Source organism: Loxodonta africana, chromosome 8 (assembly GCF_030014295.1).
Source record: "Loxodonta africana isolate mLoxAfr1 chromosome 8, mLoxAfr1.hap2, whole genome shotgun sequence".
Lineage (NCBI taxonomy): Eukaryota > Metazoa > Chordata > Mammalia > Proboscidea > Elephantidae > Loxodonta > Loxodonta africana.
The window spans coordinates 70,489,749-70,510,751 of record NC_087349.1 but is presented as its reverse complement, the minus strand read 5'-3'; positions in this window follow the sequence as shown (position 1 = coordinate 70,510,751).

The window sequence follows — 21,003 nt, the reverse complement described above, 5'->3', positions numbered from 1 at the left end:
AATATTTAAAGTGGGATAAAATACCATTTAAACATTAATTTTATATAAATTAACTAATACAATGCAGTCTAGAAATTAAGTTTAAATGCAGTTTTAGGTTTGCTAGAAAAGAACTTCTACTGAAAGTTTCATGTGCTAGAATATCTGAGTTAGTGTTTAATAATAAATGATGTATCGAATCAAGTGGCTACTTTAAGCTATCCTAAGGTAATATTTATTATTTTTAAATCTTAAATTGTTTCAATTTGGAAACAAAATTTACAACAATATGTAGTTAAATAAAATCTTCTAAGTTTACTTCCATAACAGCTTGAGGAATGCCCATATTTAATATGTAGGTTCCATTATTTGTATGTATGCGTGTGTGTATTTATTAAGTCATTTGACAAATATGCATTCAGCACCTATGATGTACCAGGCACTGTGGTGGGCTAGGGATATACCAATGCATAAGACAAAGTCACCGCTTTTTACATTCTAGCTGGGAAGATTGTAATACTCTATTTCATTCATTCTAAGAAGAATTTTTTTTCTTGACATTTTGATATCTCTGGATGTGGTATGTATCTGTTATAATCACTACTAGCCTAGAGAAAAAAGTAGCCTAAGTTTAATTGTCTGACAATTTTGGATAAGATTGAAAAGCACCAAAAGCAAAGCTTGCATGAGGGTCAACAGCTTAGAAGAAAATCTCAGAGACAACACTGTAGGATTCCTCTAAAAAATGCACCTCAACAAAACTTCTAATGGCACTGAAGATGATAGTGTGTTGAAAAAAACACAGGCATTGGTAACAATGATTTAAAAATAGAATCAGAGAAATTGGATTCTTAATGCGAAGACATTTTTTAAATATATCTTCACCAATCTCTTTTACTTTCATTTTCCTTTAAGGAGTATGCAAGTGTGTGATATATAATTAAACTCAAGGTCTAAATTAGTCTCAAAGATCTCTGTCATTAAATAAAAAATGAACATTCTAAACGATAAAAAGGATTTTGTTAGTATAACTGGCACCCCTTTTCTAGTAGTGGTATATTTGTTATCTATTGATTTGTAACAAATTACTCTCACTCTTAGCACCTTAAATCAACAATAAACATTGATTATCCTCATAGTCTGTATGGGTCAGAAATTGGAAAACTGCTTTGCTGGATGGTTTTGGCTTGTGTTCTCTTGTGAGACTGCAGTCAAAATGTGAGCTGGGGTGGCAGTCATCTAAAAGCTTATCGGTAGCTACAAGATGTATTTCCAAGGTGGCTCATTAACATGGGTGGAGAGATGGTGCTGACTGTTAGAGAAAAGCCTCACTTGCTTCCTGCATGGGCCTCTTCACAGGCTGCTTGACTATCTTCACCACATGGCTACTTTCTTGCCCCTGAATAGGCAGTTCAAGAGATGGGCTCACATCCACTTCCGTCACATTCTATTTGTTAGAACTGAGTCATTTAGTTTGACTCACCCTCAAGGGGCTGAGAACGGGACCCCACATTTTGAACGAAGTCATGTCAGAGAACTTGTGAACATAGTTTAAAGCCACCACGTAGTAAATAAAGTAAAGGAACTTCTTAGATATGATAGTGTCGTGGATTCATAGAATCCATAGAAATATGATAAAAGCTAAGATTAAATCAAGCTGGGTAGATAGTGCCTTAGTTACCTAGTGCTGCTATAACAGAAATACCCCAAATGTGTAGTTTTAACAAACAGAAATTTATTTTCCCACAGTTAGGAGGATAGAAGACCAAATTCAGGGCACCTGCTCTATGAAAAGTCTTTCTCTTCTGGCTCTGGGAGAAGGTCTTTGTCTTTTTTCAGCTTCTGTTCCTTGGTTCCTTGGCAATCTTCATGTGGTGTGGTACCTATCTTCCCCCATCTGTGATTGTTGTTTCTGTGCCTCATCTGCTTTTTTATATCTCAGAAGCAACTGGATTAAGACATACACTGCACTGATATGTCCTCATTAACTGAACAATGAAAAATTATATCCCCAAATGGGATTATATTCACGTGTATAGGGGTTAGTATTCCAATACATATTTTGGGGAGACACAATTCAATCTATAACAGAGAGAAACAAGGGACTGCTACTTTAGGGATGGTCTTTTTGAAGAAATTACGTATGAGCAGAGTGAGAGAGTGTTCCATGTAGAAATCTGTGGGAACAGAGTTCTCCATACAGGAAAATGTTGTACAAACGTCTGGAAATATGACAGAGCCTGTGTACTCAAGAAAGAGCAAGAAAGCTATAGAGCTTGCCTCTGTATTTTTATTTAGGCTATTTTTTTAAATGGTCTAAATTTTAATTAACATGCGGCAGATAAGCAAACAGATATTATATTTTATTAATATAAAGAGTGGTTACTAACAGGAGTGATGAATCTTTCACTGAGTTATTTGAGATTGTGCTTTTATGCAATTTTCTACTGGCAGAGGGTTCTGAGAGGGGCTTTCTCCAACTCTTCTACTGGTAAACAAATTTAAGAATAAACATTAGCTTTATACTATATGATTGTATAAATTTTCCATAGGTAATTTTCTGTGTTTTGGAATATCTTCCCTGACCATTGACTTTACTTCTGCTATACTTGAAATAGTATTTTTTTCATTTATTTGTCTGAATATTGTCTTGGTATTCATCTATTTCTGGACTGCCAGAAGAATGAACAAATCTGTATTAGAAGAAGTACAGCCAGAATGCTCCTTAAAAGCAAGGATGGCAAGACTTCGACTCGTGTACTTTGGACATGTTTATCAGGAGGGAACAGTCCCTGAAGAAAGACATTGTGCTTGGCTAAGTAGAAAACAAAAAAAACCAAACCTGTTGCCCTCGAGTTGCTTCCAACTCATAGCGACCCTATAGGACAGAGTAGAACTGCCCCATAGGGTTTCCAAGGAGCACCTGGTGAATTTGAACTGCTGACCTTTTGGTTAGCAGCCATAGCTCTTAACCACTACACCACCAGGGTTTCCTGGTCAAGTAGACAGTCAGCAAAAAAGAGGAAGGCGCTCAACAAGATGAATTGACACAGTGGTTGCAACAATGGGCTCAAACATAGCAACGATTGTGAGGATGGGGCAGGACCGGGCAGTGTTTCTTTCTGCTGTGCTTATGGTCTCTATGAGTTGGAGCCAACTCAACAGCACCTAATAACAATTTGTAGACCCTTTTATTCATCCAATTCAGTAGTAAATAAATGAAAATTCTTTATTCGATTTCAACTTCAGACCTGGGTAGACAACAAACAGTAGTTCTTTGATGAAAAAATTAAATATTTAATCAGAAAATTTACTTAGAAGGGCCATTTTAGTCAAAATAATGTGTCCTTCAGCTCCCATGATAGAAGTGGCTAAGTCTAGTTTTGTAGCACTTGTTTGCAGAATTATATCCATAGAGAAGCCGTGCTTTCATAAAAGGTCACTTCCTTCTCTCAAAAATGTCGAGACTTTTTTCCTTAAACTACCTTGATTTCAGTATTTTTTCTCCTGCTTTTTAAAATATGCAATTCCGAAGATTCAAAGTGAAAATTTAATTGTATGCCGTGTTATTTATAGATACAGATGTTTATCTATTTTGTTAAAAATTGATTTTAAATGACTACACAATTAACAATGAAGACCAGTGATTCTCTAAGTGTGGTCTCCACATCAGCAACATCAGTAAAGAGCTGCTAGACATGCAAAGCCTTGGGTCCCAATAGACTTACTTAGTAAGAAACTCTGGGGATGAGGCCCAGAAGCTATGTTTTAACAAATCTTTCAGATGACTATGATGTTTGCTGAAGTTTGAGAACCACTGAGCTTTACTTACTGCTCATTTCCTTTATCCTAAAAAAGATTTAAGGAAGGCTTATAAACATTACTAGAGGTTGTTGTTGATATTTTCAAATGGTAGTACATATGACGACCATAAAATTGGGTCTCCATAAAAAAAAAGAGAAAAGAAGGAAAAAAAAATTTTTAAGTTTGTATTATTGAATATACCATGGACTGCCAAAAGAACGAACAGATCTGTCTTGGAAGAAGTACAACCAGAATGCTCCTTGGAAGTAAGGACGGTGAGACTGCGTCTTACATACTTTGGACATGTTGTCAGGAGGGATCAGTCCCTGGAGAAGGACATCATGCTTGGCAGAGTACAGGGTCAGTGGAAAAGAGGAAGACCCTCAACGAGGTGGATTGACACAGTGGCTGCAACAATGAGCTCAAGTATAACAATGATCGTAAGGATGGCGCAGGACCGGGCAGTGTTTCGTTCGGTTGTGCATAGGTTCGCTATGAGTCAGAACCGACTTGACAGCAGCCAACAACAAGGATAACAGTTATTTCCCTAGACCTTCCTAGTGCTTTCTCCTGCTTGAATGATACATGCAATTTGAGTTTACAGGGTCCTGTGCTGCTTACAGTAACAACCAGTGTTGCAATGGAAACGGGTAGATCTACTATATTCTCCATCCTTTAAAGTTTGGTTTGTAATTGACTTTACCATTCCCTTCACAGATGCTAATGATGGGAGAAGAATTGTATCACATGCTCACACTTATAATGAATGCTTGGCCAGGTTTTCATTTTGATAACAGCTATTTTTTATCAGGTTCTACATAAATCATAAAACTGCTCCACCCTCCCCCTGCCAAAAAATAAACTGGCCGAAATGACTGCAATCTTGAAAGGAAATATGACATATAGGAGCACATGCCACCGTACATTAAAACACCAAACTCTGATTTTATTTAATGACTGAAACCAGCTACCAATGCAGCACCACAGTGTCTGTGCTGGGGGAGGGCAAAGAAGCTGGATATCATCCTGTGAATTTTTTTCCTAATTATTTAAAAATATTCATGTTCTTTAGTAAGTGACAAGTGCTAGAACTCTACTTTTGCTTTCATCAGACTCATAAAGACAACCCAGATGAGAAAAAAGGAATAAATTAGATACCTAAATCAGGAATAATCCCTTAGGATCCAGGCTAGGATGCAAGGGTCTGTGGTTGTGAAAAGAAATCATCTTATGGGCTACATGTGAGTATATGGTAAATTTATGGGAACATACCATTTCATAATTTTATGCATACTTTCTGTTACTTAAAATTCTAGGAAAACAAAAATACTAAGTGTCTGGACTACTTTAAACCTATACATGACATGCTTAATAACTTGGTATTTAGTTTCTGTTTTCAATATAGATTTACAATGTGATCAATCCCAATAGTGATATTCCCAGGTATTTATTATACTCTTGGATATTCTGAAGTAAGCTATGTAATTTAGCAATTATTTTCATATACAATAAATGATAATAGGTATTCACCTGATATTTTATTTCTGTACAATCTTGTCCATTTTCTTCTACTAGAAATCAAATAAAATATCCATATATTGCTGTGGAACAAACTGTTTCTCATTTCCATTATCCTCTTTAAATTTTCTGTTCTTTTTATAATAGTCTTAACAGTTTTTACCATCTTGCCTTGTCAAACCAGTTTATTCCAGTGTATTTAAAATAGGACATTTCTCTCTCTATATATAACTTTTTGTTTCAGAAGCAGCATATCATTATTGTAGAAAATTAAGAAAAAGGAGAAATACAGAAATAAACATGAAAACCAGATTAAATGTAATGTAATTTCTAAATTTTCTTCAAGTGGAGCATATTAGAGCAATGCCTTAACATGATATCACATGTTTTCATAAATTTACTCTGACTGCTGTTTGCACAGTAGAATGTAGGAGGCAAGTGTGGAACCAGGAAGATCAGTTAGGAGGCTATTGAAGGAGAACAAAGGAGGGGATATATGACTGAAACTAGAATGGTAGTAGCCAAAGGAGAGTGAAATGTCTAAATGAGATATAGTTTGAAGATACAGTCCAGAGGATTTGATAATAGAATAGATGCAGAGTATTAGAAAAAAGAAGAGAGATGATAATTATGAACCTGAGCAGTGAGTAAATGGTGGAGCCGTTTACTGACATGAAGAACACAAAGTGTGAGAAGATTTGCATGAGGGATATAAATTGAGCAAAGATTTGGCTGTGAAAAGTTTGAGATGCCTAATAAAAATCTAAGTAGAGGCATACATTGCTAGTCTAATAAACATTTGCAGTCCAGGGGACATGTTGAGGCTAGAGGTATAATTTTGGTAGTCTTCTATGTATTTAAAGCCACGAACAATGTGGTCCCCAAAAAAGTAAGTTTTGACAGAGAAAAGAAGAGTGAAGAAGACTCAGCCCTAAGGTTCTTCAATATTTAGAGAGAAAATTCTGCAAAGAACCACAAAATGGAACAGATAGTGTTGTAGGAGACAAGCCATAGGGACATGGTGTTCTAGAAGCCAAATGGAAAAAGTGTTCAAGGTGAGACTGTAGCTGTGATAAATAATGCTCAAAAATCAAGCTGTAATCTTCCCATGTCAAACACATTTTTGAAACATGATTTTTATTGCTTGAAATAATTGACCATTATTTTCTACACCATAATATATTTAACAAATTTCCCAAACCTGAATATTTGCTTCCATTTATTATTTTTGCCATTGCAAATATTATGACAATTACCTATATAATCTTTCTGCCTGAAGAGTTCTTCAGGAGATAAAAAGTAATTTAAATTTTGTTAGAAACACAAGCAAAAAAGGGAAAAGAAAAAGAAAAAAGATGATGATGAATATTCTTTATTATATTTCCTTCTTAGTTTTGACTTGATTTCAATGACTATCTTATTTGTACTTAGTGCAAAATCATCTATGATTACAAAAATGTTCAAAAATAAAATTATTAAACTGCCATAATGGATTGCTCTTGGTTTTCTCCAATCTTCATTTTTATGTAGTTTACGATATTTTATTTGGATTTGGGAATTTACACTCTCTACTTCTTGTTTTCTACAAATGCATCTCTGCCTACAAAGCCTGCTCTATAATTTTCCACTAGGATAATGTGATGTACTTAGCAAAACAAATCAGATAATGGAAGGCTCTTTGAATTAAAAAAAAAACAATTAGGAGGTGGGGCCAAGATGGTGGAATACCAGATGTTTCCTGTGATCCCTCTTACAACAAAGATCCCCCCCAAAAAGTGGAACGATTATATTTATGACAAGCTAGGAGCCCTGAACATTAAAGGCAAAGTTAGAAAATGGACTGAGCAGCAGAGAGAGGGACAAACGGTTCAGAAGCAGAGAGGAGATGACAGAACTGAATTGCCAGGATCCCTCAGGCACTATTCCCAAGAGCGGCTGTGGTGTGCTGGTAGTAGCATTTGGCCACAGTCTCCTCAGGGAGAAGCAGCCACATGCACACCTTACTCACACCTCCAGAACCAGAAAAAAAACGGCACTTTTGGCAAAAGCTAAGTACTTGTGTATATTTTACTGCTCTCTCTGCCCCCAAGCTGGCTTCAGAGGCTGTTGATTTCCCTGGGCCTGAGATAGGCCCTGTTCAGTGCCCAGAGCCATCCTTCTGGCCTTGTAGTAGGAACAAATTCACATTTGGGGAAAAAGAAAATTTGCCAGCTCCACTAACCAGGCATAAATGGTCTGTGGACTTTGAATACCTTTCCTCCCTGCATGGGTCTGAGAGGTCCTATTTCAGGAGAATAGGCCCTTGTTGGCAGACTGCAACCATTTCAGCTATGCAGTAAAAGGTGGGTGTTTGATATTTAACACTGCTTTGCATATTAAGCAGGGTCCTCACCTACCCACATCAGGGGCCTAAGGACTGGTGGCTCCACTCAGGTCACCCAGCTACCCACAACAGGGGTCCAAGGATAACTGGTACCTCCCAGTCCTTACAACCAAAAGCATTGGGTGCCCATGATCTGTCTGTAGAACCCACTCACCTGTATGCTCTAGGGAAGAGGGACATGCTTTCCTCAAAGACACTTGGGGGATAATTCTCATCCCCCTGCCTTCTTGAGAGCATGACCCCTGCTGCAACCAGATACCAATACCTACACGAATCACCCCTACCCCTCTAAGAATAAGACAGAGCCAGTACCACACACTTGATGATCAGCTTCCTGGACACCTGAACTGAACTCATACAAGAAAAGTGAATGGACTCCTAGATTGATATACCTGATAACAGCTCTAGCCATATGGTGACAGGACTTCAGAGCTTCAAAGGAGAAAATAATCAAGCCAGCTCACTCAAGCAACACATTTGGGCATATCAAAATAAAACAAAGCAATAAGCTAGGATACAGTAAGCAAACATAAAATAAAATAATACAATAACTTATAGATGCCTCAAAGACAACAATCAATATCAAGTCACATAAAGAAATAGACCACGATCACCTCAACAAGCTTCCAAAACAAAGAATCAATGGATCTTCTGGATGAAGCTGCATTCCTGGAATTACCAGGTTAATATACAGAACTCTTCAAGGCATCAGGAATGAGATTAGGAAGGAGATCAGGCAATACTCAGAATATGCCAAAGAACACACAGATAAAGTAGTTGAAGAAATTAAAAATGTTATTCAAGAACATAATGAAAAATTTAATAAGCTGCAAGAATCCATAGAGAGACAACAATCAGAAACTCAGAGGATTAACAATAAAATTACAGAAGTAGACAACTCAATAGAAAGTCAGAGGAGTAGAACTGAGCAAGTGTAAGGCAGAATTAGAGTGCCTGAAGATAAAGCACTTGGCAATAATATATTTGATGAAAAATCAGATAAAAGAATTTAAAAAAATGAAGAAAACTTAAGAACCATGTGGGACTCTACCAAGAGAAATAACCTAAGAGGGATTGGAGTACCAAAACACAGAGGGACAACAGAAAACACAGAGAGAATTGTTGAAGATTTGTTGGCAGAAAACTTCCCTGATATCATGAAAAATGAGAAGATATCTATCCAAGATGATCATCGAACTCCATGTAAGGTAGATTTTAAAAGAAAGGCACCAAGACATATTATAATCAAACTTGCAAAAACCAAAGATTAAGAGAGAATTTAAAGAGCAGCTAGCAACAAACAAATCTCACCTACAAAGGAGAGTCAATAAGAATAAGCTCAGACTACTCAGCTTTACTCAGCAGAAACCATGCAGGCAAGAAGGCAATGGGATGATTTTTATATAACACTGAAGGAAAAAAATTGCCAGCCAAGAATCATATATCCAGCAAAACTGTCTCTCACATATGAAGGTGAAATTAGGACATTTCCAGATAAACAGAAGTTGAGGGAATATGTAAATACCAAACCAAAACCACAAGAAATACTAAAGGGAGTTCATTGATTAGAAAATCAATAATATCAGGTATCAACCCAAGACTAAAACAGTGGACAGCGCAATCAGCTGTCAACCCAGACAGGGAAATCACAAAAATAAATCAAGACAAAAAAACACTCACAACAGGAAAATAGCAATGTTATTACATAAAAGAAGACAACATTAAAACAATAAAGAGGGACTAAGAAAAGTAGTCATAGGTCTTTCATATGGAGAGGAAGACAAAGTGATACAAAGAAATAAAAGTTAGGTTTAAACTTAGAAAAAAGGGTAAATATTAAGGTAACCACAAAGGAGACTAAAAATCCTACTCAACAAAATAAAATACAAGAAAAAAACAGAGACTCAGCAGATACAAAATCAACAACTAATGAGAGGAGAAGACAATATACAAAGGTAAATTACTCAGCACAAAAAATTAAGTGGGAAAAAGAATCTTAACAACACACAAAAAAAGACATCAAAATGACAGCACTAAACTCACACCTATCTATAATTACACCAAATGTAAATGGACTAAATGCACCAATAAAGACAGAGAGTGGCAGAAAGGATAAAAAACACAATCTGTCTATATACTGCCTAAAAGGGACACACCTTAGACTTAGAGACACAAACACACTAAAACTCAAAGGATGGAAAGAAATATATCAAGCAAACAGCAATCAAAAGGGGCAGACGTGGCAGTATGAATTTCCGACAAAATAGAATTAAAGTTAAATCCACCACAAAGGACAAGGAGGGACACTATATAATGTTTAAAGGGACAAAAAGAAAGCATTCTTGGCTGCTGTTGGGTGGAAATGCTCTGTATATGTCTATGAGGTTGAATTGTTTGATTATAGTGTTTAGATTTCCGTGTCTTTATTGAGCTTTTTTCTGGATGTCCTCACAAACTTAGATGTAAAAATCCTCAACAAAATTCTAGCCAACAGAATTCAACAACATATCAAAAAAATAATTCACCTTGACCAAGTGGTATTCATACCAGGTATGCAGGGATGGTTCAACATTAGAAAAACAATTAATATAATCCATCATATAAATAAAACAAAAGATAAGAATCACGTGATCTTATCAATTGATGCAAAAAAGGCATTTGACAAAGTTGTACATACATTCATGATAAACACTCTCAGCAAAATAGGAGTAGAAGGAAAATTCCTCAACATAATAAAGGGTATATATACAAAGCCAACAGCTAACATCATCCTAAATGGAGAGAGCCTGAAAGTACTTCCCTTGAGATCAGGAACCAGACAAGAATGCCCTTTATCACCACACTTATTCAACATTGTGCTGGAGGTCCTAGCCAGAGCAATTAGGCTAGATAAAGAAATAAAAGGCATCCAGATTGGTAAGGAAGAAGTAAAATTATCTCTATTTGCAGATGACATGATCTTATACACAGAAAACCCTAAAGAATCCTCAAGAAAACTGCTGAAACTAATAGAAGAGTTCAGCAGAGTACTGGGATACAAGATAAACATACAAAAATCACTTGGATTCCTCTACACCAACAAAAAGAATACTGAGGAGGAAGTCACCAAATCAATGCCATTTACAGTAGCCCCCAAGAAGATAAAATACTTAGGAATAAATCTTACCTGAGATGTAAAAGACCTATACAAAGAAAACTACAAGACACTACTGTAAGAAACCAAAAGAGACCTCCATAAGTGGAAAAATATACCTTGCTCATGGATAGGAAGACCTAACATTGTAAAAATGTCTATTCTACCAAAAGCGATATATAGATACAATGAAATTCCAATTCAAATTCTTACATTTTTTTAATGAGATGGAGAAACAAATCTCCAACTTCATATGGAAGGGAAAGAGGCCCCAGCTAAGTAAAACATTACTGAAAATGAAGAACAAAGTGGGAGGCCTCACTCTACCTAATTTTAGAACCTATTATATCACTACAATAGTCAAAACAGCCTGGTACTGTACAACAGATACATAGGCGAATGAAAAAGAATTGAGAATCCAGACATAAATCCATCCACATATGAGCAGTTGATATTTGACAAAAGCCCAAAGTCAGTTAAATGGGGAAAAGACAGTCTGTTTAATAAATGGTGCTAGCATAACTGGATATCCATCTGCAAAAAAAAATGAAACAAGACCCATACTTCACACCACGCACAAAACTAACTCAAAATGGATCGAAGACCTGAATACAAAATCTAAAACGATAAAGATCATGGAAGAAAAAATAGGGACAATGCTAGGAGCCATAATACATGGCATAAACAGTATACAAAACATTACTAACAACGCATAAGAAAAACTAGATAACTGGGAGCTCCTAAAAATCAAACACCTATGCTCATCCAAAGGCTTCGCCAAAAGGGTAAAAAGATTATCTACAGACTGGGAAGAGGTTTTTAGCTATGATATTTCTCATCAGCCTTTGATCTCTAAAATCTATGTGATACTGCAAAAACTCAACAACAAAAGACAAATAACCCAACTAAAAAACAGGCAAAGGATATGAACAGGCACTTCACTAAAGAGGGCATTCAGGTAGCTAAGAGATACCTAAGGAAATCTTCACTGTCATTAGCCATTAGAGAAATGCAAATCAAAACTACAATGAGATTCCCTCTCACCCCAACAAGGCTGAAACACTTATACACTGCTTGTGGGAATGTTAAAATGGTACAACCACTTTGGAAATTGATTTGTTGTTTCCTTAAAAAACTAGAAATAGTATTACCATATGATCCAGTAATCTCACTGCTTGGGATATATCCTAGAGAATTAAGAGCCTTTACAGGAACAGATACATGCACACCCATGTTCATTGCAGCACTGTTTACAGTAGCAAAAAGATGGAAGCAACCAAGGTGCCCATCAACAGATGAAAGGATAAATAAATTACAGTATATTCACACAGTGGAATACTACACATCAGTAAAGAACAATAATGAATCAGTGAAACATTTCATAACATGGAGGAATCTGGAAGGCATTATGCTGAGTGAAATTACTCAGTTGCAAAAGGACCAATATTTATGAGACCACTGTTATAAGAACTTGAAAAATAGCTTAAACAGAGAAGAATATACTCTTTGATGGTTGCAAGAGCAGACATGGAGGGAGAGGGATATTTACTAATTAGATAGTAGACAAGTATTTTAGGCAAAGGGAAGGACAACACTCAATACAGGTGAGGTCAAGTGGACTAAACTAAAAGCAAAGAAATTTCCTGAATAAACTGAATGCTTCGAAGGCTGATATAGCTAAGTGAGGGGTTGGGGACCATGTTTCCAGGGGACATCTAGGTTAATTGGCATAATAAAATCTATTAAGAAAGCATTCTGCATCCTACTTCGGAGAGTGGCTTCTGGAGCCTTAAATGCTAGCAGGTGGCCATGTAAAATGCATCGATGTGTCTCAACCTATCAGGAACAAAGGAGAATGAAGAACACCAAAGACACAAGGTAATTATGAGCCCAAAATATAGAAAAGACCACATAAACCAGAGATTACATCTGCCCGAGACCCGAAGAGCTAGATAGTGCCCGCAGAGAGCCCCTGAGGGAGCAGGAGAGCAGTGGGATGCAGATCCCCAAATTCTCGTAAAGAGACCAGACTTAATGGTCTGACTGAGACTAGGAAGACCCTGGAGGTCATGGTCCCCAGACCTTCTGTTAGCCCAAGACAGAAGTCATTCCCAAAGCCAACTCTTCAGACAAGGATTGAACTGGATTATGGGATAGAAAATGTTACTGGTGAAGAGTGAGCTTCTTGGATCAAGTAGACCCCTGAGACTGCATTGGCATCTCTTTTCTGTAGGGGAGATGAGAGAGCGGATGGGGTCAGAAGCTGGCCGAATGGACACGAAAATAGTCAAGGGAAAGAGCGTGCTGTCTCATTAGGGGGAGAGCAATTAGGAGTATATAGCAAGATGTGTATGAATTTTTGTATGAGAGACTGACTTGATTTGTAAACTTTCACTTAAAGCACACTAAAAATTAAAAAAAAAAAATTACGCTATTTACTGACATGGTCACAAGGATTTATTACTTATGCAGTAATCGATCAGGATGATGGTAAACTGAGTAAGGTTTATTTATGAATCAGGTTCCCCCAAAAAGCTCTCATTCAAGGGTAGAATGTTTAGTCACCCGCACGTATTCACCTCCATGAATCCTGGGAGAGAAAATGAAGGAATGAAGGAATCCAAGTTTTATATGGACCTTAGACTGGAGAGTTTTACGTACTGGGGTGCATAAGAAAAGCGGAAGCGGGGGAGAAGAAAACTCCTCTTGTCGTAGTCTGGGTTCAACGAAGAACATTCCCTCTGCTACTCTGTCCTAAGATTAGCTCTTGCCAACATACAGTTATATAGTTGATTATGTACCTTACCTCTAAGGCACTACGGGACCTTACAACAAAGGCACTGGGTGTGGGGAGGTGGTTGGGGTGGGGTTGGTAGGTGGGTGGGGCTTTGGGGGGTTGGAGGGTTGGGGGGCTCTACTTCCCCCAGGGTACATTTTTTTCAGTACAGCTTCAATGCAGTAGATGGGGGACAAACCTGCTTTTGCTGCCTCTTCAAATAAAAACATAACTGATGTTTTATAAACATTTGACTATCTTTACAAATGCTCATATTGACTCATTTTGTCCAGTGAAATTTCACAGATTTAGGATTATAGAAGTCGAGATAAATTGGGGGCAGATCTACATCACAAATACTGTCCTTGTTTTCCTCTTTCTACTTATTTCCCCTCCTTTCCTCCGATTCCAAACCCAGTTTTTCTTTAGTCTCCTTCTAAATCCAGAATATCTTTTGCTACAGATTTTATCTATCTGTTTTTTTCTATTCAAGTCTTATTTTTTGTCCCTAAGGCATATAGCTTGAAGTGTCTGAGTGGTGGCAGATTAAACTGAAAAACAGAATGGAAAACTGGAAGACCTGGGCCAGGAAAGTCTTTATTAATAATAGGTTTTCTGAGGGATGCAACATTAAGGACCCATTTGAAATGTAAATCACAAAGGGTTGATTTCCCTGAAGATATTGTTGTGGGAAGATTTTTAATCATGAATTAAATTTCTTGGATATAGATTCTTTAATTTTTTTCTTCTTGTCTCAGTTTTGGTAATTTTCTTACTTTGAGAAACATGCCCATTTTACCTAAGTTATTAAATTTATGAACACATGTCTCTAAAAACCGTAGTGAGGTTCTTCATTTTGCATCTGGTTTTGACAATTTGTATCTCCTCTGTTTTTATTTTATTTTTTAATTTTTATTGTGCTTTAAGTGAAAGTTTACAGATCAAGTCACTCTCTCATACAAAATTTATACACACCTTGCTATATATGGAAACCCTGGTGGCATAGTGGTTAAGTGTTATGGCTGCTAACCAAAGGGTTGGCAGTTCGAATCTGCCAGGCTCTCCTTGGAAACTCTATGGGGCAGTTCTGGTCCGTCCTATAGGGTCGCTATGAGTCAGAATCAATTCAACGGTACTGGGTTTGGTTTTTTTTTTTTGGTTTTTGCTGTATACTCCTAACTGCTCTCCCCCTAATGAGACAGCACACTGCTTCCCTTGACTCTCTATTTTCGTGTCCATTTGGCCAGCTTCTGACCCCATTTGCTCTCCCATCTCCCCTCCAGACAAGAGATGCTTACATAGCCTCATGTGTCTACTTGATCCAAGAAACTCATTCTTCACCAGTATCACTTTCTGTCCCATAGTCCAGTTCAATCCCTGTCTGAAGAGTTAGCTTTGGGAATGGCTTCTGTCTTGGGCTAACAGAAGGCCTGGGGACCATGACCTCTGGGATCCTTCTAGTCTCAGACAATTAAGTTTGGTCTCTTTATAGAATTTGGGGTCTGCATCCCACTGCTTTCCTGCTCCCTCAAGGGCTCTCCTTTATTTTTATGTTTAAAATACTTTCATTGTGTGTATACATAACATAAAATTTGCCATTTGAACTTTTTTTTTGCATTAGGTGAAAGCTTGCAGAGCATGTTAGTTTCTCATTAAGCAACAAGTGCACAAATTATTTTGTGACATTGGTTGCCACCCCGTTGATGTGTTAGCATTCTCCCCTTCTCTACCTCGAGTTCTTCATTTCGATTTGTCCAGTTTTCCTGTTCCTTCTTGCCTTCTCATCTTTGCTTTAGGCTGGTGTGCCCGTTTACTTTTGTATGTTAGTTTGTTTTATAGGTGTGTCTAATCTTTGACTGAAGAGTGAACTTCAGGAGTGGCTTCAGTACCAAGTAAAAAGGAGGTCCAGGGGCCATACTCTCTGGGTTCCTCCAGTCTCTGACACACCAGAAAGATTGGTCATTTTTTGTGAGTTTGAATTTTGTTCCATATTTTAATCCCGCTCTGTCTGGGACTCTCTGTTGTGGTCCCTGTCAGAGCAGTCGGGTGATGATAGAGAGGCACCATCTTGTTGTTTTGGACTCAGTCTGGTAGAGGCTGTGGTAGCTGTGGTCCTCTAGTCCTTTGGACTAATCTTTCCCTTGTGTGTTTCCTTTTCTTCATTTTTCTTTACTCCAGGCAGGGTGGGACTAGTGGATGTATCTTACATGGCCACTCACAAGATTTTAAGACCCCAGACACCAAAATAGGATGTAGAACTTTTTTTAATAAATTAGATTATGAATTTATTTCTTCTTGAATCCAACTAAAGGTTATCAACTTTATTGATTTTTCTTCCAAAGGATCAAAATTTAGCTTCATTGATTTTTCTTTCTCTAATGTTGTAATATTTTCTATTTCTTTGACTGTTACTTTTTATTTCCTTCCTTTTCCATATTTTCCAATTTGTTCTTCATTTTTTACTTTCTCAAAGAACCTTACAAAATTAATTTTAACCTTTTTCAAAATATAAAAACATTTAAAGTTACGATTTTCCTCTAAGCATTGTTTTAGATTTATTCCACAAATTTTGATTGGTTGAGATTTTATTTTCATTTAATTTAAACTAATATTCAATTTCCATTGTGAGATGTTCTCTGACCCAACATTGTTAAATCTCCAAATATTTGGAAATAATTGTGCAAATTTTTAAATTCATTTCTAATTTAGTCGATTTTAATTGTGATAACAGCATATTTTGTATGATATAAAGTCTTTGAAATTTATTGATATTTATTTCATGTACACTTGAAATAATTTGGATTTTATAGTGCTTGAATGTATTGTGAGAGGTTTGTCATGTAAATTAGGTAAAGTTTGTTGATGATATTACTTAAATAATCTACAATCTTACTTTACTTTTTTTAAGAGAAAAGGTGGCTGAAATTTTCAACCATTATTTTTGAGTTGTTTCTTTCTCCCTCCAATTTTGTCAGTTTTGTTTAACATACTTTGAAGGTCTGTTATTAGTTGAAGATACATTTAGAATTGTCATGTGTTTTTAAAGAGTTGATCCATTATTCATTAGGAAATATCATTTGTAATATTCCTTCTCCTGAAGTCTTTTTTTATGAAGTCTGTGTCTTATAAACACCATTTATTTGATTTTTAGTTTTTTTTTTAATCTAGTCAATTGTCTCTGCCTTTTATTTGGAGTATTTAGTCTTCTTACATTTAATGTAATTTTTTATATATTTGGATCTACCCTCTTGCTATTTTCTCTGTATTTATTCTGTGTATTCTCTGTTCCTTTTTTCTCCTATCCTCCTTTTTGAACTAATTGAATATTCTCCAGGTTTTATTTTATTTACTTTAATAGATTTTTAGATATGACTGTTAATTTTTTTTTTAACATTTTCTCTTGGTATTATAGTATGCATCCATAACTTATGAATATCTACCTAGAAAAAATTAAACCACTCTGCACATAATATGATAATTTTACAACACTATAATCTCACTTATCACTTTCCATCATTTATATTTTTGTTATATATTTATCTGTACATATGTTGTAATTTTAAAATAGATTATTACTTATCATCATTATTGTTTTTACCTTAAGCAGTCAATTGTCCTTCAATAAAATTAAGATTAAAGAAAATAAATTTTTAGAAAATCATATATTTTCTATTTCCAGTGATCTTTTATTCCTTTTTGTAAATCCAAATTTCTATCTGGCTTCATTTCACTCAAGCCTGATGAACTTCCTTTAAGATGTGTTTCAGTGCATGCCTGCTTTTGGGTAATAGTCTTAGCTTACAACGTCAGAAAAATTTCTAAAAAAGTAGTGTCCTTATATTATTAGGGATAGAAGTTGACTCAGGACCCTCTTTTTTATATAATTGTGTCCTGAGAGGTCTGGCAGAATTGAGCCATGCTTTATCCATGGTGGCACTAGAAAAAAGAATAAATTTACTCAGCTCTACTACAAATAATACTGTTTGTTATAGATAATTTTATGTTTCCCTTCTCTTTGATTGAATAATAATAATTTGAAAGAAGGGAGATGAAGCATGGTAAGTAAAAAAAAAAAAAAAAAGATTACATATTATGTGCAGAAAGTATACCAGGCCCTTTATCAACTGTGCCACTAGAACTCTTTTACAGACTCTTTTTTCTAGTATTTATTGTTTTCTTCTGTAATGGATATTCATTTTGTGGCTCTTTTGCTTTTCAGTGACAGATGATGAAAAATAGACATTTTCACTTTCTTTCAAATTATTGATAGTTCTAAAAAGTTTTCTTTTTATTCCTTTTTTTTTTTTTTTACCATAAGCAAATAAGGCAGGCATATTGCACTTGTCATATGTAAATGAAAAAACCTACAAAATTAGTTTTATAAATTATGTAACTATCTGTATCTTGTGGTCAATTTTTCAACTGCTTGAACCACCATATTTATTAAGCCTGTCAAACAAGGAGTGCTATTAAAAGATATAGCATTTGATGACTCACAAAGGCTAATAGTTAACTTTCTTGGCCCTTGTGTAGTCATTATATAAAATGTAGAACTACAAAAATAAACATTCGTAGCCACAATAACTGCCAGGTTCTGCCATGGTGCCTAATCGAATATATAATTAACTAAATAACAAGCTCACAAATATGTATTTGCATTACAGTTTTTGCTAGGTGGAAGCTGTTAAAGCTCAAAGCCCCATACTGTTGCAAACAGTAATAATATTAAAAATCTTTTGGCACTTTTAACCTCTTTTAAGAAGTAAAAATGCAAAAATAATAATGCACTCATGAAATTTTGCTCTCTGCCAAAAAAGATTTCTGTGCTCTTTACTGAAAAGGTATGCTTTTGTTCCCAACAGTTCTCTCTTAGCCAAAAAGAATTTCCATTAAAAATGACTAAAATTAAAAAAAAAAAAAAAAATTATGTGATTTCATGTATTTGTCTATTTACTTAAAAATTCCTATTCATTGAAAATTTTTATTGTTTTAGTTAGGCATGGAAATAGTTCTTACTCTATAATGAAGAAAAAAATTATTTAATAAGTAACGTGTTACCTATTTGAAAGAAAATGTGTCTTCCACAGATCCAGTGAATGAAGACTATTGCTCATAAACTGCCCCTGGGTGATACATAACCTTTGAAGTAAAATGATCACTAACTTCTCAGAATACTTTTTATTTTGCTTTTTATTATATTGAGGCAAATTATAACTCTGACAAACTACCCTGTGGAACCATAAGCCAGTTTTCACCCCAGACATCAAAGAGAAACAAATCTTCTCTGTTGTTAATGATCTCTAAACTTCTTGCCAACACCTAGAATTAGTTTAGTATCTTTTTCTCCCCTGAGTTCCCAGAAAAATACAAAGCCAGGGATGCTCCATGCAGGTTTCAGCCTCTTGCTTACCTTGACCCATTGAATCAATGTTTTGCTGTCAGTCAGACATATTTCCCAAAATACTATTTTTTTATCACTATACAATATTTCTTTCAAATCTTATCACAAAATTAGTAAATGTCAAATACAGAATTTTGATCAATTCTGTCTGAATTTATACATAGTATCAGATCTAACATTATCAACAATGAAATGAAAAGAATTCACTATTATATCTGTGCCTATATATACAACTTATCTAAATGTAAAGGCACAGAGCAGATCTAATTTTTTTAAATTTAAGACTGAGGAACAGAACAACCACAATGGAAATAAGAGAACGTTCATGTATTGTGAAGGACGTGTAGAAATTATTCAATGAGAACCTAAACTACTGTGTAAACCTTCACTGTAAACACAATAAAATGTTATTAAAACACACACCCCCCACAAGACTAAGTTCTTTTTTTCCCACACGTAGCATACATTTTTTGTTTTTTTACCCACCCCCCTTTTTTTTTAATTGTACTTTAGATGAAGGTTTACAGAACAAACTAGTTTCTCATTAAGCAGGTAGTACACATACTGTTTTATGACATTGGTTAACAATTCCATGACATGTCAACACTCTCCCTTCTCAAACTTGGGTTCCTTATTACCAGCTTTCATGAACCCCCTCTGCCTTCTAGTCCTTGCCCCTGGGCTGGTGTGCCTCTTTAGTCTTGTTTTGTTTTATGGGTCTGTCCAATCTTTGGCAGAAGGGTGAACCTCAGGAGTGAGTCATTACTGAGCAGAAAGGGTGTCTGGGGCCCATACTCTCAGGGTTTCTCCAGTATCTGTCAGGCCAGCAGGTGTAGTCTTTCTTTCTAAGTTAGAATTTTGTTCTACATTTTTCTCCAGCTCTGTCCAGGACCCTCTACTGTGATCTCTGTCAGAGCAGTCAGTGGCGGTAACCATGCACCATCTAGTTGTACTGGCCTCAGTCTGATGAATGCTGTGGTAGATATGGCCCATTAGTCCTTTGGACTAATCTTCCCCTTGTATCTTTAGTTGTCTTCATTCTTCCTTGCTCCTGAGGGGTGAGGCCAGTGGAGTATCCTAGATGGCCACTCACAGGCTTTTAAGATCTCAGACACTACTCACCAAAGTAGAATGTAGAATGTTTTCTTTATAAAGTACATTATACCAATTGAGTTAGATGTTCCCCAAGACCATGGTCCCCTCTACCCTCAGTCCAGCAATTCAGTCCCTCAGGGAGTTTGGATGTGTCTATGGAGCTTCCATGACCTTGCCTTGTGCAAGTTGTGCTGGCTTCCCCAGTATTATGTACTGTCTTACCTTCATCAAAGTTACCATTTATGTACAGTCTGTTTAGTGTTTTTCCGTCCCCATCCCTTTCCTCCACCGTAAGCATCAAAGATTGTTTCTTTTTGTGTGTAAACCTTTTCATGTGTTTTTACAGTAATGACCTCATACAATATTTGTCCTTTTGTGATTGATTTACTTCACTCAGCATAACACCCTCCAGATTCTCTCCTGTTATGAGATGCTTTACGTATTCATCATTGTTTTTTATCTTTGTGTAATACTTCATTTTGTGGATGTACCACAGTTTGTTTATCCATTCATCTGTTGAAGGGCATCTAGGTTGTTTCCATCTTTTTGCTATTGTGAACAATGCTGCAGTGAACATGGGTGTGCATGTGCCTATTCGTATGATGACTCTTATTTCTCTAGGATATATTCCTAAGAGTGGGATTGCTGAATCATATGGTATTTCTATTTCTAGCTTTCTAAGGAAGCACCATATCATTTTCCAAAATGGTTGTATCATTTTGGGTTCCCACCAGCAGTGCATAAGAGTTTTGATCTCCCCAGAACCTCTCCAACATTCGTTATTTCCTCTTTTTTTTTCTTTGTGCCAGTAATGTCAGGGTGAGATGATATCTCATTGTGGTTTTCATTGACATTTCTCTAATGGCTAGTGATTAGGAGTGTTTCCTCATGTGTCTGTTGGCTACTTGAATATT